Raw genomic sequence first — 13,328 nt, 5'->3', positions numbered from 1 at the left:
TTAACCATTGCTGATGCTTCTGTATTTCCGCTGAAGTTGAATCTTCACTAACCTCAGGACACTTACACATACATCGAAACGTGCCATTTCCACTTTGCCCAATCTTCAGGACCCTCGAGTTTGTCAACTTGAATTTTATAATCGTTATTGCTGGTCGCCATATTTTATTCACCGACAATAACAACAAACAAAACTAAATGAAGTACGAACCTAACCTGTTCACAGTTCACACGTGGACTGGGCCCATAACCTGTTATAATTTAAGTTAGGTGAAGTCCTCCTTCTAGTTTGAAGACATCAAGAGACAAGGAAATATGTACTTTAGGAAATATGCACCAATAAACGTCTGGCCACCAACAATTATACTTTATTCGTTCTTACATACAGAACAATACAAAACTTGACTGACAGTAGTTTATGACCTATTTATGACATTACTCATTAAACTGTCAACAATGTCACTTCATATAGAACAACTATAGGACAACATCCACTTTTTATGTTGGATATTTTAACAGGTATGACCGTGGACATCAATATCATAAGAGCTGGGATGATAGAATAAACAGGACCATATCCTACAACACGAAAAAGAAGAATAAGAAACTTCTGTAAGTGTTAAAATTATGGCATTGAATAAAATGTTGTAAAAGTTATCAATATTGTAATCTTGTATTGTATTAGTTAAATAAAAGAGAACAATTGAACTGTAAACACACCAAATTGAAACCAGATGCTGTCCCTGTTACTAAAATGTTGATACCCTAACTAACTCCCACAGACTATATATTTTATGTAAAACAGTAGATAAACAAAATGCATACATTTTTAATGTCACTATTATTATAGCCGTCCATTACAATGTTTATGCTTTTACATTCGAGTTCTACAGTCATGTTATAAAAACAGAATAAAATATTTAATTGTGGTTATCATATATACATTGATATTTTTGTGTTATTAAACCCATAGTGATGTTTAGTGGAGAAAATTATTCTGCTTGTTTACTGAAATACTTTTTACTAAAATATAAAACTTTTTTTGCAGTGGTTTTTTGACATGTAAATTTGGACTTTTTGCTGACCATTATATAGATATACTTTTTAAGTTCAATTGTTTTCTTGTGCCTTATCAGCATAGGCGTGGCCAGATTTTTTTAGTGCGGGTTCCGATTGTGAAAATCGCGCCCACCTTACCATATATTTTTTTATTTTTTATTTCCAGAAATGATATTGTCATAATGAAAAAAAGTTTACAGTTTTTAAAATAATTGTTTTAAATTAAAATTTTATTGTAAATTTTTGAAACGACTTACGTTTGTTCTTCTATTAAATTATTTCGTGATCATACGAAAAATTAATATGGGTGGTCACAGTCGCATATATATAAAAAATGCGTTAAAAATTAAAATTGACATTAAAAATTTATTATATTAATACATTAAAATACCATTCGTCACTAGACTGGTACGATTTTTTTAATTCGTCAAATACACTATTTTTATCAATATTTAGAGCAAGTTCTTGTTCAACAAAAGCCACCATTAGATGCTTCAAACGGTCGTGTAGCATTGTTGATCGAAATATCAATTTTATAATGCTTAGCTTAGAAAAAGTAGTCTCACAAGGAATTTTACAGGAATTGGGGTAAACTTTACCATTAGTTATTTAAACACTGGAAACATCGATTTTTCCATAAAGTAAGGTTTACATGATATTTACCAACACACAACCATGACCGTAATTCTGGACGACAAATTAATACCGGATAATATAAAAGTTAAACGAGGAGTCCGACAAGGCGATATAATTTCACCTAAACTATTTACCTTGACCCTCGAAAATATAATAAAATCAACAGATTGGGAAAACAGAGGAATATGTATTAACGGAAAGTATCTAAATCACCTTAGATATGAGGATGATTTACTCCTGATTTCCTTGGAACAACAAGAACTAGAATTAATGCTGAATGAACTTTATGAAAAATCACTGCAAAAAGGCCTAAAAATTAACTTCAACAAAACAAAAGTAATGACAAACACGGAAGACCAAGAGGCAATAAAAATACAAACAGAAAAAATATAACAGGTAAATGAGTACATCTATCTAGGACAAGCAATCAGAGCTAACAGAGAAAATCAAACAGCCGAAATATCGAGACGAGTAAGAATGGGATGGGCAGCGTTCGGCAAACTTTCTTACGTTCTAAAAAATCAAACAATCCCTCTATAAAAATCGGTAAGATAGTTTCGTAAGATAGATCGGTAGGACTATTGCGTCCATAACGAAGCCATATTATTGTTGCTTCTAATAAGACAGAGAAGATTATTTTTCACGTTAAGAACGGCTATGAATAACTATTCTGATGAGACTTTTTAAGTCGAAATACGTATCAATAGATACATAGACGCTTTGAACGTGAAACCAAATCTTTTCTGTCTTTTTCATTTTAATCCCTCTATACTTACGAAGCAAGGTATATAACTCCTGTATAATACCGGTGCTCACCTATGGAGCACAGACATGGACATTTACACAGGCCAATTTGGATAGGATAAGGAAGGCACAAAGAGCGATGGAGAGACAAATGTTGGGTATATCACTTAAAGATAGAAAACGTAACCAGTGGATCAGAACCAGAATAAAGACAGTAGACGCGACAGAACAAGCAGCAAAACTGAAATGGAAATGGGCTGGACACAATGAACGTCTCCAAGACGGACGATGGAACAATGCCGGAAAGTGGAGTCCATACAATGCAAAGAGATCAAGAGGCAGACCACAGATGAGGTGGAAAGATGACATCAGGAAACAAGGAGGTCCCACATGGCAGAGAACAGCTCAAGATAGGGAAAGATGGAGAGAACTGGGGGAGACCTACATCCAACAATGGAAGGATAGAGAATAGGTTCAAAAAAAAAAGGTTTACATGAGTCAAATAGCCGTTTAAGTTACTTAAGCAAGTAACTGAAAGCCAGTTACTTGAATCATGTAAACAAATATTCAAGCGCTTGATCAAGAACTTGAACAAGCAGTCAAGCAAGTCAAATAACTTAAAAGCCATCCAATTTACTTGTTCAAGAAGGTGCCTACCACCACAGAATGTAGTGATGATGGGAATATACTTGAACGGCCTGCGTTACACTTGCTTCATGTTAACAGTCGTTAAAGTTTGTGAAGTTTTACGAAGAACAAATATGTCTTTAGGATATATCTAGTAGTTAATATAGAAATAAACAAATTAGGGATTCTGCTATTATTCAGTTGGAGACCTCTGTAGCTGTTTCCGGTGGCCAGAAAACATAACGTTATTTCCAGTTTTATCCTTGCTGTAATGGCATACCTTAGAAGAGTACATGAGCGCTGTATAAGTGACGTTACCATTTCTAATAAATTGTTAAAATTATTTCGGGTCATTCTGAATTCCTTCGTACCTTCTAATGCAGCTTCCGCGTTAAGCAAATCTGAACCACCGTATTTTTTCTTTGTAGCCACTTCCTTATCTAAACACTTTTTTTGACATATTCACGTTCATCAATGATATTCTCTAAATCAATACATAACACCAAGGTTATTATTTGTACACTATCCCGTAAAATTGTACAGCGCCTTTTTCGCTTTATTTTACTCTCTTTTCAGGTTCAGTTATTTTACTTTAATAGTGTACATGCTTTACTTGAATGCCATTCAAACTTGAATACTAGATTAAAGTTACTTGTACAAGTATTTTGAACGGCTCCTCGACTCATATTAAGTGGGCTTTGATGCTAAGACATCCAATCGAGTCAGTCAAGAGCTTTTAAAGGAGACAATTTTTTACTTTTTTTGGTTTTTAAAAGTCTTATTTCAGCTTCTAATTCTAAAGAATTCAAAACAAAATATTATAAAATATATTTTAAATCTCAATCTCCTAGTTCATCTATATTTAACGATATGGTTTTGTCTACTGAGTAAATAATTTTCTTTGATTCTTGTTCAAATTTATCGATTAATGACTAATCTAATAGAAACTTAGGTTTTCTCTGAGTAGAATGTCAATTTGAAGCCTATTAAAAGTGTTTTTAATTTGGAATAGATATTATCAAATATAGATGGTTCGATCCTTAATTCTTCGAAAACAAACGCTAAGTTTGAAACTTCTACAGCTTAACAAATTTCTATGTATGGTGATTGACAACCATTTGCAGTATTTCATGCATTATTTCCAAACACATAATAAAACCAAAGGATTAACCAAAGGATAGCTCTAGCTTTATTTTTAACTTATATACGCCTGTCTAATAGAGATATCTGAATATTCAAGATTACCTGCATTAGTTATATTAAGTTAATTTCAATAATTAAAATCTATAAAAAATTAGTTATGGAAAAAAATAAAAAACCATGAAAACGGACAAAAAAACGATACGGTTTACAACAGTCCTAGAAATATTCACCACAATCTTATGGCAGATCAGGACAAAATAATAAACTCATTAGTGCCATAGAAATATTCGCACGAGCGTGGACGGGATTTATCGAATATTGTTACAGAGATGTACGCTACAGACATGTATGGTACTACAGGCTAGCGTACAACTAGAGTACATACCAAAAACATAAACATTCATAAGGGTAGTTTTTATACGCAAACTTGGCAAAATCAGACAGGAAAAGTTAGAGACCGTCAAATCAGATCATTTGTAATTAAGACTTTAAAAAACTGCTCTACAGGCACATTAGTGGTGGTATAGTCAGGATTCAATACAAGATAAAATAGGATTCTCTATCGAATCCGCACGGTACTGTATCGTACAAGGGGTGAAATATGTTATGAAAAATACAAGATGTAATGTTGTGGATGTTGTGTGCATTTTTCGATATAGAAGGAGCATTCGACAGCACAACCTACGAATCAATCACAAGAATTATTAGTCTAAAAATAATACAAAATAACAAAGAATAAATAAGCTGCAGAGAGATAGACTGTATGCTGAGGAGATGAAGACTGTGAGCTGGGATATATTCGAGGATATAGTGTACATATAGGTAGCTAAAGGCTGTCTGCAAGGCTAATAGATAGGCAACTAGCTAGACAACATGTTATAACTGACAAGATAAGCTTTCAAAAGGGCAAAATCATGAAATTTTTCCAGAGAGTGTAGTTAATGGTACAAACCTAAATATGGTAAATGAAGTAAAGTAATATTGTATTCGAGGTTAACTTGGAATCAGCAGATAGAACTAATATCCAAGAGATCGGTAACGAAGTTAATAGCAGCCAGAAGCACTTAAAAAAAATGCGGGCTATAAAACCAGACAATGCTTGTGTTTGAAGAACAGTGGTTATAAAGGAGATATCTTAAACAACCCAATATGATCTACAAAAATCATACTGAACTTTCTCCACCGCATATCATTACAAGAGCGAAAGCGATACAAGAAAACGGTGTAACGTAATGCGTAGATCAGAAAATAGTACCATCATAAATGCAACATCAGAGATACCGTGTGGAGGACGACTTATTTTCACCCAGACATAGGCCCAAAGTAAGATAGAACAAATCCAGGAATATATCTACCTAGGCCAAATCCTGAGACTTGACAAAGAGAACCAAAGTGCGGAAATTACTAGAAGAGCAAGACTAGCATGGGCAGGATTTGGAAAACTTAGTTGGATACTTAAGAACCGCAAAATACCCCAATACTTGAGGAGCAAAGTGTTCAACCAATGCATCCTTCCTATCATGACTTATGGATGTCAAACCTGGACCCTAACCAAGGCAAACATGAATAAACTAGCCACGACAGAAAATAAAATGAAAAGAGCAATGTTAGGTATACGACTGTCAGATAAAAAGAGGAACGACTGGGTAAGATCCAAAACAAAAGTCGAGGACATAGCAATAAAAATTGCCAAACTAAAATGGAGCTTCGCGGGCCACACTGCTAGACAAAAAGACCAATGTTGGAATACTATAATACAACATCGGAGACCTTACGAAAGTAAACGACCAAGAGGAAGACCACAGATGAGATGGGTTGATGACATTAAAAGAATAGCCGGAACAAATTCGAAATATGTTCTCAGGAATCGGTCTCAGGATAGAGACCGATGGAAGGAGTTGGAAGAGGCCTATGTCCAAACATGGGACAGAAGGCTAAGAAGAAGAAGAAGGCCCAAAGTACCTTTCAAAAAGACTCCTTTAAGTGGAAATCTAGAAATCCGAAGGAGTATAGGATAGGGATACACATAATCCAAGCTGAAGAGATATACTTTATAAACAGATAACTCTAAAAATGTAGGAGTATTGGATGTAAGAATATTCAGTCGTTATCTAAATGTAAACAGTCTTATTTCATTACAAGAATATTTATGATGATATTAAAAAACCAAAGTAATTATAAAACCCTGTTAACTAACGATTTACTTTAGAACAATTTAAATTTGGGCTATGTCATGCGTGGTGAGAGATACGACTTACTTTAGTTTATTATACAAGGGATAATCCAAGTCAGAGTATTCCAGGAAGAGTATTCTAAAACAAAGAAACAACAAAACGTTAGTAACTGATAAAATCCTGCAGAATCTTCAAAACTGGAGGTGAACAGTTAACTAATTAAATACAAGATACTTACAAGGGGATGGAAAGAAAAACGAATATCTAAAGAATAGAATATTGGTTTGTGCTTAATACAGGCGACTAGGTTAAATATCATAATTACTTTTAGACACAACATATAAGATACTCTCTTTCGAAGAACTTATGGAATCTTACTAAAATGTAATTAGGGAAGCCGACACCGTATATATAAAGGCAAAGAAAATTATGATAAACGATTCTCTCACACAATACAACACAATAGCCAGTTAAAAAGGTGTCACGCTAATCTCATGTGTTAAAAGACTGAGAAAGGACGATATACGGCTGTACCTCCTCTAACATTGCGTTTAAAAAAAATATAAAATTTGCAGAAATAAACAGCAGAGCTACAATAAGTACAAAATCTACATAAATATTGGCATGCATGATCCATAAATTCAGGGAGATGTTTTTAACTCAGGAAACGACATTGATCTACTGATCAAAGAAAATAAAACTATACTGGTAAACACACAGTTTACTGCAGGAAATTTTTTCACTATTTCTCGGTAATTTGGGTCTGCTAAATTCAAAAATGCCACCAGATTTGCTCCAACAGATCGTTTTTAAAAAATACGACAACAGATCACATTTCTAACATATAAGGTAATTTAACACAGCACTACCTACATATATGTAGTGCTGCCACCCATCAAATAAACAAAACACGAATAAAAAGTAAGATATTTATTGTGCAACAATACACTTGCATCACACATATCCGCCAATAAAACTAACATCATCTAACCTAACAAGTATCGCAGCACAAATCTGTTATTCGGCGTCACCTAAAAACTTTCTTTTATAGGATTTTCTTGCAAAGGCTATCATGTGAGTGTCCCATCTCCCCTGATCCCTCTCTTCTATCGCTATGATATCTTGATATAATCGTTCCACTTGTTCCTTACTAAGGTCACCAAGATTTTCTGGAAAACGGTCTTAGTGGAGGTAATGAATTTTAATACTCATACGACAACCGTATGTGTTAAAATGGTCAAGCATTTCTTCCACTATATTCCGGTAATTTTTCAATTTATTGTTACCAAAAAAAATTTCCGTTGTCGTATCTAAGGCCCATCTAATATTCCGGATTTCAATTTTTCTTTACTAAGCACAGTGAATTTGCTGAACAAGTAGTCAAAACAAGGACGATTCTGGTCTAGGGCCTTTCAAAATTGTTTCATCAGCCCTAGTTTAATATGTAACGGAGGTAATATTATTTTCTCCCGGTCGACCAATGCTTCGTTAGCTACGTTAGTTTCTCCTTAAAATAAAGTAGTCCTTAGCCCTGCTATCCCAAAGACACAGGAAACAAGGATACTTTGTATAGACACCTTGTTGTCCCAGGAGAAAGTTCATCATCTTCAAATCCACACAGATCGCCCACTGATGTTGGTCATACTTCATGTTTCGTAGCACCGGCGATATTGTTTTATACTCTTCTTTTATTTTTTTAGAATGCTCAATTGGTATACTTGAAGATTTGTTGCCATTATGTAGAAGGATACACTTTTGGAACTGTCGATAAAAAGACGCCAGTGATCTGGTGTATACTCCGATACAACCATTTTTTCTAACAGTTCTTTAATATTGTTACAAAAAACCATATCATCTTACTGAGAAAAAAAGGCAAAAGGTCTTTTTCTCTATAACGGTAGTATGTAGTATGTAATTTTGTGTCTGTGTCTGGATGAAGAAGATTCTTGTCCTTTAATCTGGATGCAAGCAACTGGAAAGAATCCTGTGAAAGGTTCGTTCAAATCTCTAATAAGATCACTTAGCTCTTCCTGAGTAAAGCGCTCAGGACGTGTTCAATCACCTTAAAAATCACTGTGGTCTTCCTCAAATGTATGAGTCTGTAGTTTGTCAGATAAAGTTTAGACATTGTCCTCTGGTAACGTAGGTAGACTGCTACATATTGGAATGGGTATCTGCTCAAGCTGATGTGGAATTGGTTTTATTGTTGAATCTAGGTTAGAATATGTCCACGTCTGTCCATTGTACGATTATTGCCCTTTATATTTGCAAGACAGAAATAGCAATCGTCCAAATGATTTTTTGGTTGAGTCCATACTATTGGAACACCAAACTTTAAACATTTTCCTTGTCCTTTCGTCCACTGTCGCAAGTTCTCAAGACAAGTTTTGCACACTACATGTGGAGCCCAGGATTTATCTTGATCTCCTTAATGAACACCAAAATAGGCTTGATTTGCCCTTTTTATAAAATCACAAACTGGTTTTCTACTTTTCTTTACAATGTACTCGCTACCTATGTAGCAAAAAACGTCCGGGTTATTCACACAACAACGCCTGCTTGTAGAAGCCATGGTTTTCAGTTGTCAAAAACAAACTCTTGCAATGAAACTCAAGTTCAAACTAAATTTTACAATTGAATGCAGTCGACTTTATAGGAATTTATTAAGGCCATTTCAGAGAAAATACTATTTACTTATCAGACAATAGTAAGAAGCAATTAGCGTTAATTTCAAGGTATGGGCATTTCCAATAAGTACACTTTAATTAGAAGTCATTAGTATGTATTTGTCTAAAACAGGCGATTCACGTTCCGATTTTTAATCCGACTGGTGGTCCAACTTCCCATGTTGGATCTGAAATCGGACTGTCAGTGGGCTGGTTGGATTAGTTGGACAACTAGTGGTACAAGTCGTAACATCTAGAGGGACTGACAACAAAGGGGGAGCGTGAATGGTGAAGTTGGAAGTCGGATTACAGGTCGGATCGAAAATTTCATCAGTCAGTTGACCTTCGGCACCTGTTACGTATGAGATTTTTATGAAATACTTTACGCAAAGATCCCTAGTTCGCAAATATTTATTAGAAAATAAACTTTCAATTGCACGAAAATTGCCCCTATTAAAATACATGATTCTTCATCATCATCTACTTTTTGTTAGGGCAAATTATTTTCCTTTCTGTAGATCTATTTCGGACACTCCCACACAGGTACAATTTCCAACATTCCCGATTGACTATAAAAGAATTATCAACAAACAACAAACAAAATTAGTTAGAAATTCAATTTATTTGACATATCGGCTGCAACTTCGGAATATTTTGATAACGATTTCCGAAGTGGAAATCCAAACGTCAAATACATTTAATTTCTAACTCATATTGTGGCTTATTCCCAATTAAAATAGTAAATTTACTACAAGATCATTTTGTAACTGATATGTCCTCCCTGTATACAATTCGCTTACATCAGCTCCAAATAAAATCTCATGCTGGACATCGCTGAGCAAAGAGCCCTAGTTCGCAAATAAATAATAGAAAATAACTTTCAATTTCATGAAAAATTATTATAGCCCTACAAGTTTCTGGTACCACCTTTCCCAATAGTTATGGAGATATTTTTCAGCTGAACTTCAGATTCTCAAATGACCTTCCAGTGGCAGGAAAGCGTAAAGTTGCTACAAGGCGTTGTTCATTACTGACATATTCAGGCATGACGTTATCTTTTTTGGAAATGAGTAGATCAACTTTTTTCAGCAACAGCGAAAAAGTGAAGTTGTCCATTCTGAGGTAGTTTTTGTAATCATCCTCATCAATGACATTGAGCAATTTCGTGTCACAATAGTTTACACGATCAACAAATAATTTATTTATCCAACATTTTTTCTTCTTTTTTTCAAATGATAAGGATAACAAGCACAATGCTGCAATTTTCCTCTTCTTAATTATATTTTGCGTAGTGTTTACTCGCTACATTTTTTGGTTAAGCAATGTACACCGTCGTGAAAACAAACTAGTTTAGTTGGATAGTAAGTCGGAGCATGAGTGGAGACGAATATCCAACTAGTAGGCCTACTAAGTGGGACCGCAAGTCGGAACGTGAATGCCTAGCTTTAGAATTTGTTAAGTTTTTTTATAAATATATTGCAATTATAGTGGTGGAATAAACAGAAGTGTAAGAATTTTTAAGTATTTGATGATTATGTAATATCTCGAAGACTAGAGCTGATATAAAGAAAAGATTTGTATTTTTGGAATCAGCACAGATAAGTTAACCAAAATGAGTTGATTTTTTTTTTCGGCAGCATGACAATTTTTTTTTGTTGGGCTGACAATCGGTGACTATACTTTTAAAATTAAAAAAAACTATTTTAAACTTAAAAAAGATTATTACTGTTCGGGAAAAAAGTTCGCAGAAAAATATGGGGCCCAATAAATGAGAATGGAACCTGGTGTTGCCAATATAACTGTGACTGCACAACAAGTACAGTGAAGTAGCTGGAACCAAAGATATAATCACTGTAATAAACATTAGACGCCTTTAGTATTATGGGCATAGTTCATAATCGCTACTCATCTGAAGAGATCTACATATTAAGAGAGGAAGGCATTACTCGATGATGATAAAATGACGGATTTATGTTGCTAGTTGTTAAAACAAAATTAAACATTTAGTTGCTATTTATAAGTTGGTATTGATTGTAATTTTTAACCCAGTTAAAAAAACCGTACCTACTCCCAAACATTTTTGTTTGTTTTTACGCTAACACTTTTTATTCTGTTTTTAATTATCGGTCACATTCAATTGAACTTTATTTCGACAAGGCATTCTAATGAATATTTTGCATTATTTGTTATTTAAACAACGGGTTGAATTGTTTGGCATTCGTTTAAAAGGGACAAAATTTAAATCTTGTTCGATAATTGAAATAAAGTAGATATATTTTTAATGTGAAAAATAAAGTACCGTAGATATTTTTTCATTTGTGTCCATTATTAATTGACTGTTCTTTTTACAGGTATGTACTGGCAACACAACTTTAATTTGGTGAGTCAATCTTACGAAAATTTCTTTTAGAAAATAACTCTAAATTGTTTTTTTATTAAGTATATTATTATTAAAAACAAGAATATTTAATATTTATAACATTTAATAAGAGTCTATACTTACAGTGTGTCCGTAAAGTATGGAATAAATAAATCGATATTTCCTAAATGAAAACCTTTTTTAAAAAAATGAAAAACACGTCGATTTTTAACCTGTACACCATATACACTTCAGACACCCCCAGTGATCATCGAACTATGCTCAGTCTGTACGCCGACGACACTGCTATAGCTGCTAGCAGTAGTAACCCAAATCTGGCCACCAGATACCTACAAACGGCCCTAAACCATCTGCAATCTTGGTGTGTTACGTGGAAAATTGCCGTTAACCCGGACAAAATACAGGCAGTCATGTACAAAAGACGTCAAGGAATCCCAGACAGGAAGTTATCTATCTTAAATACTCCGGTCGAATGGACAAACAACGCCAAATATCTCGGAGTAACACTAGATAGACGTCTCACCTTTACTGATCACATAAACCAAACGATACATAAGGCAAAGATCCTCAAAAGTCAGCTCTCCTCGCTAATAGGGAGGAGAAGTAAACTGAGGTTCAAAACAAAAATAAGAATGGCAAACGCCATCATTCTGCCATCCCTCACATACGCCTCTGCGCAGCGTGGGGACATGCATGTAAAACAAACAGGAAGAAAATCCAAACTGTACAGAACTTCATGATCAGGAAGGCTTTTAATTTCCCTACGTACGTGCCTTTAAGGTACGTATATAGAGATTCGCAGCAAAAGAAAGTCCTGAGCATGATGGACGAACATGCATATGAGCTTTTTGAAATCCTCAGAAACCTTTAGAAATCCCCGATAGCTTAACAGTTTTTGACCCAAAATACACAAAAATACAAAAAAACCATAAAACCAAAAAAAAACGAGTGTATGCTCAACCAAAAAAATACCCTAAAATCCCCAACCCATCCCCTATTATTTTATTATAATTTGTTTTATTTTAGTTATTTATTGTTTCACTAACCAGTTAAAAACAAAATACAAAAAAACCCAAAAACATATACACGGGATGTGTGAGAGCGTTATACACTTGGGAATGCACATCCCACCCACTTTTAAACCCTACCTTTATCATTTTCTACCCAAAACATTTACTAACAAACAAACTGTTGACAAATAAAGTAATCAAAACTGGACACAGATCCACACCTCATTAAAGCCCATCAGGCTAAGGCCCCTCAGGCATTCCCTTCAGGCAAAACCCTTCAGGAAACAGCCCTTCAGGACCAAATTGCCCTAGCCAACCGCGAAACCTGAGCATCGACGCCGTGTGCGACAAACACGGGCTCGATGGCCAGACCCATCGATCACTCAGCCGGCAAGGAGACCAAAACTAGTTTTGCCAAATTAGCGACTGTCTGATCGAGCACACATCTTCCTAACAGGGGGCCGTCAGCCTGCTGCCGACTCCCTGATCGGACACACATTATTCCGGGAGACAGAGCCTAGAGTCATGCAAAAAATTAAGCTCAGTAAAGTAAATAGGGAGAAAAGCTACACTAAGCTACCCCTACAGTCAGGTGGCCTAACCACAAGTCAAGAAAGTATGGAGAATAATCGCGAACTCAGATGAAAATGTGTAATTTATTTAATGATAAATATCCCGAAAGACCCACAACTAAGTCAACAGTACGATGGTGCGCCTCCACAGTATACTGTAGATGTTCGAAGGTACCTAAACGAAATTTTTCCGAACAGGTGGATTAAAAGACATGGAAATATTGAATGGACAGCGAGATCGCCAAACCTTAATTCTTTGGATTATTTTATGTGGGGTCATTTAAAGAATGCTGTTTATAAAACGAAACCTGGAAATAT

Source organism: Diabrotica undecimpunctata, chromosome 5, assembly GCF_040954645.1.
Source record: "Diabrotica undecimpunctata isolate CICGRU chromosome 5, icDiaUnde3, whole genome shotgun sequence".
In the NCBI taxonomy this organism is placed as follows: domain Eukaryota; kingdom Metazoa; phylum Arthropoda; class Insecta; order Coleoptera; family Chrysomelidae; genus Diabrotica; species Diabrotica undecimpunctata.
The sequence above is the reverse complement of the archived record's forward strand: the minus strand, read 5'-3'. Positions refer to the sequence as shown.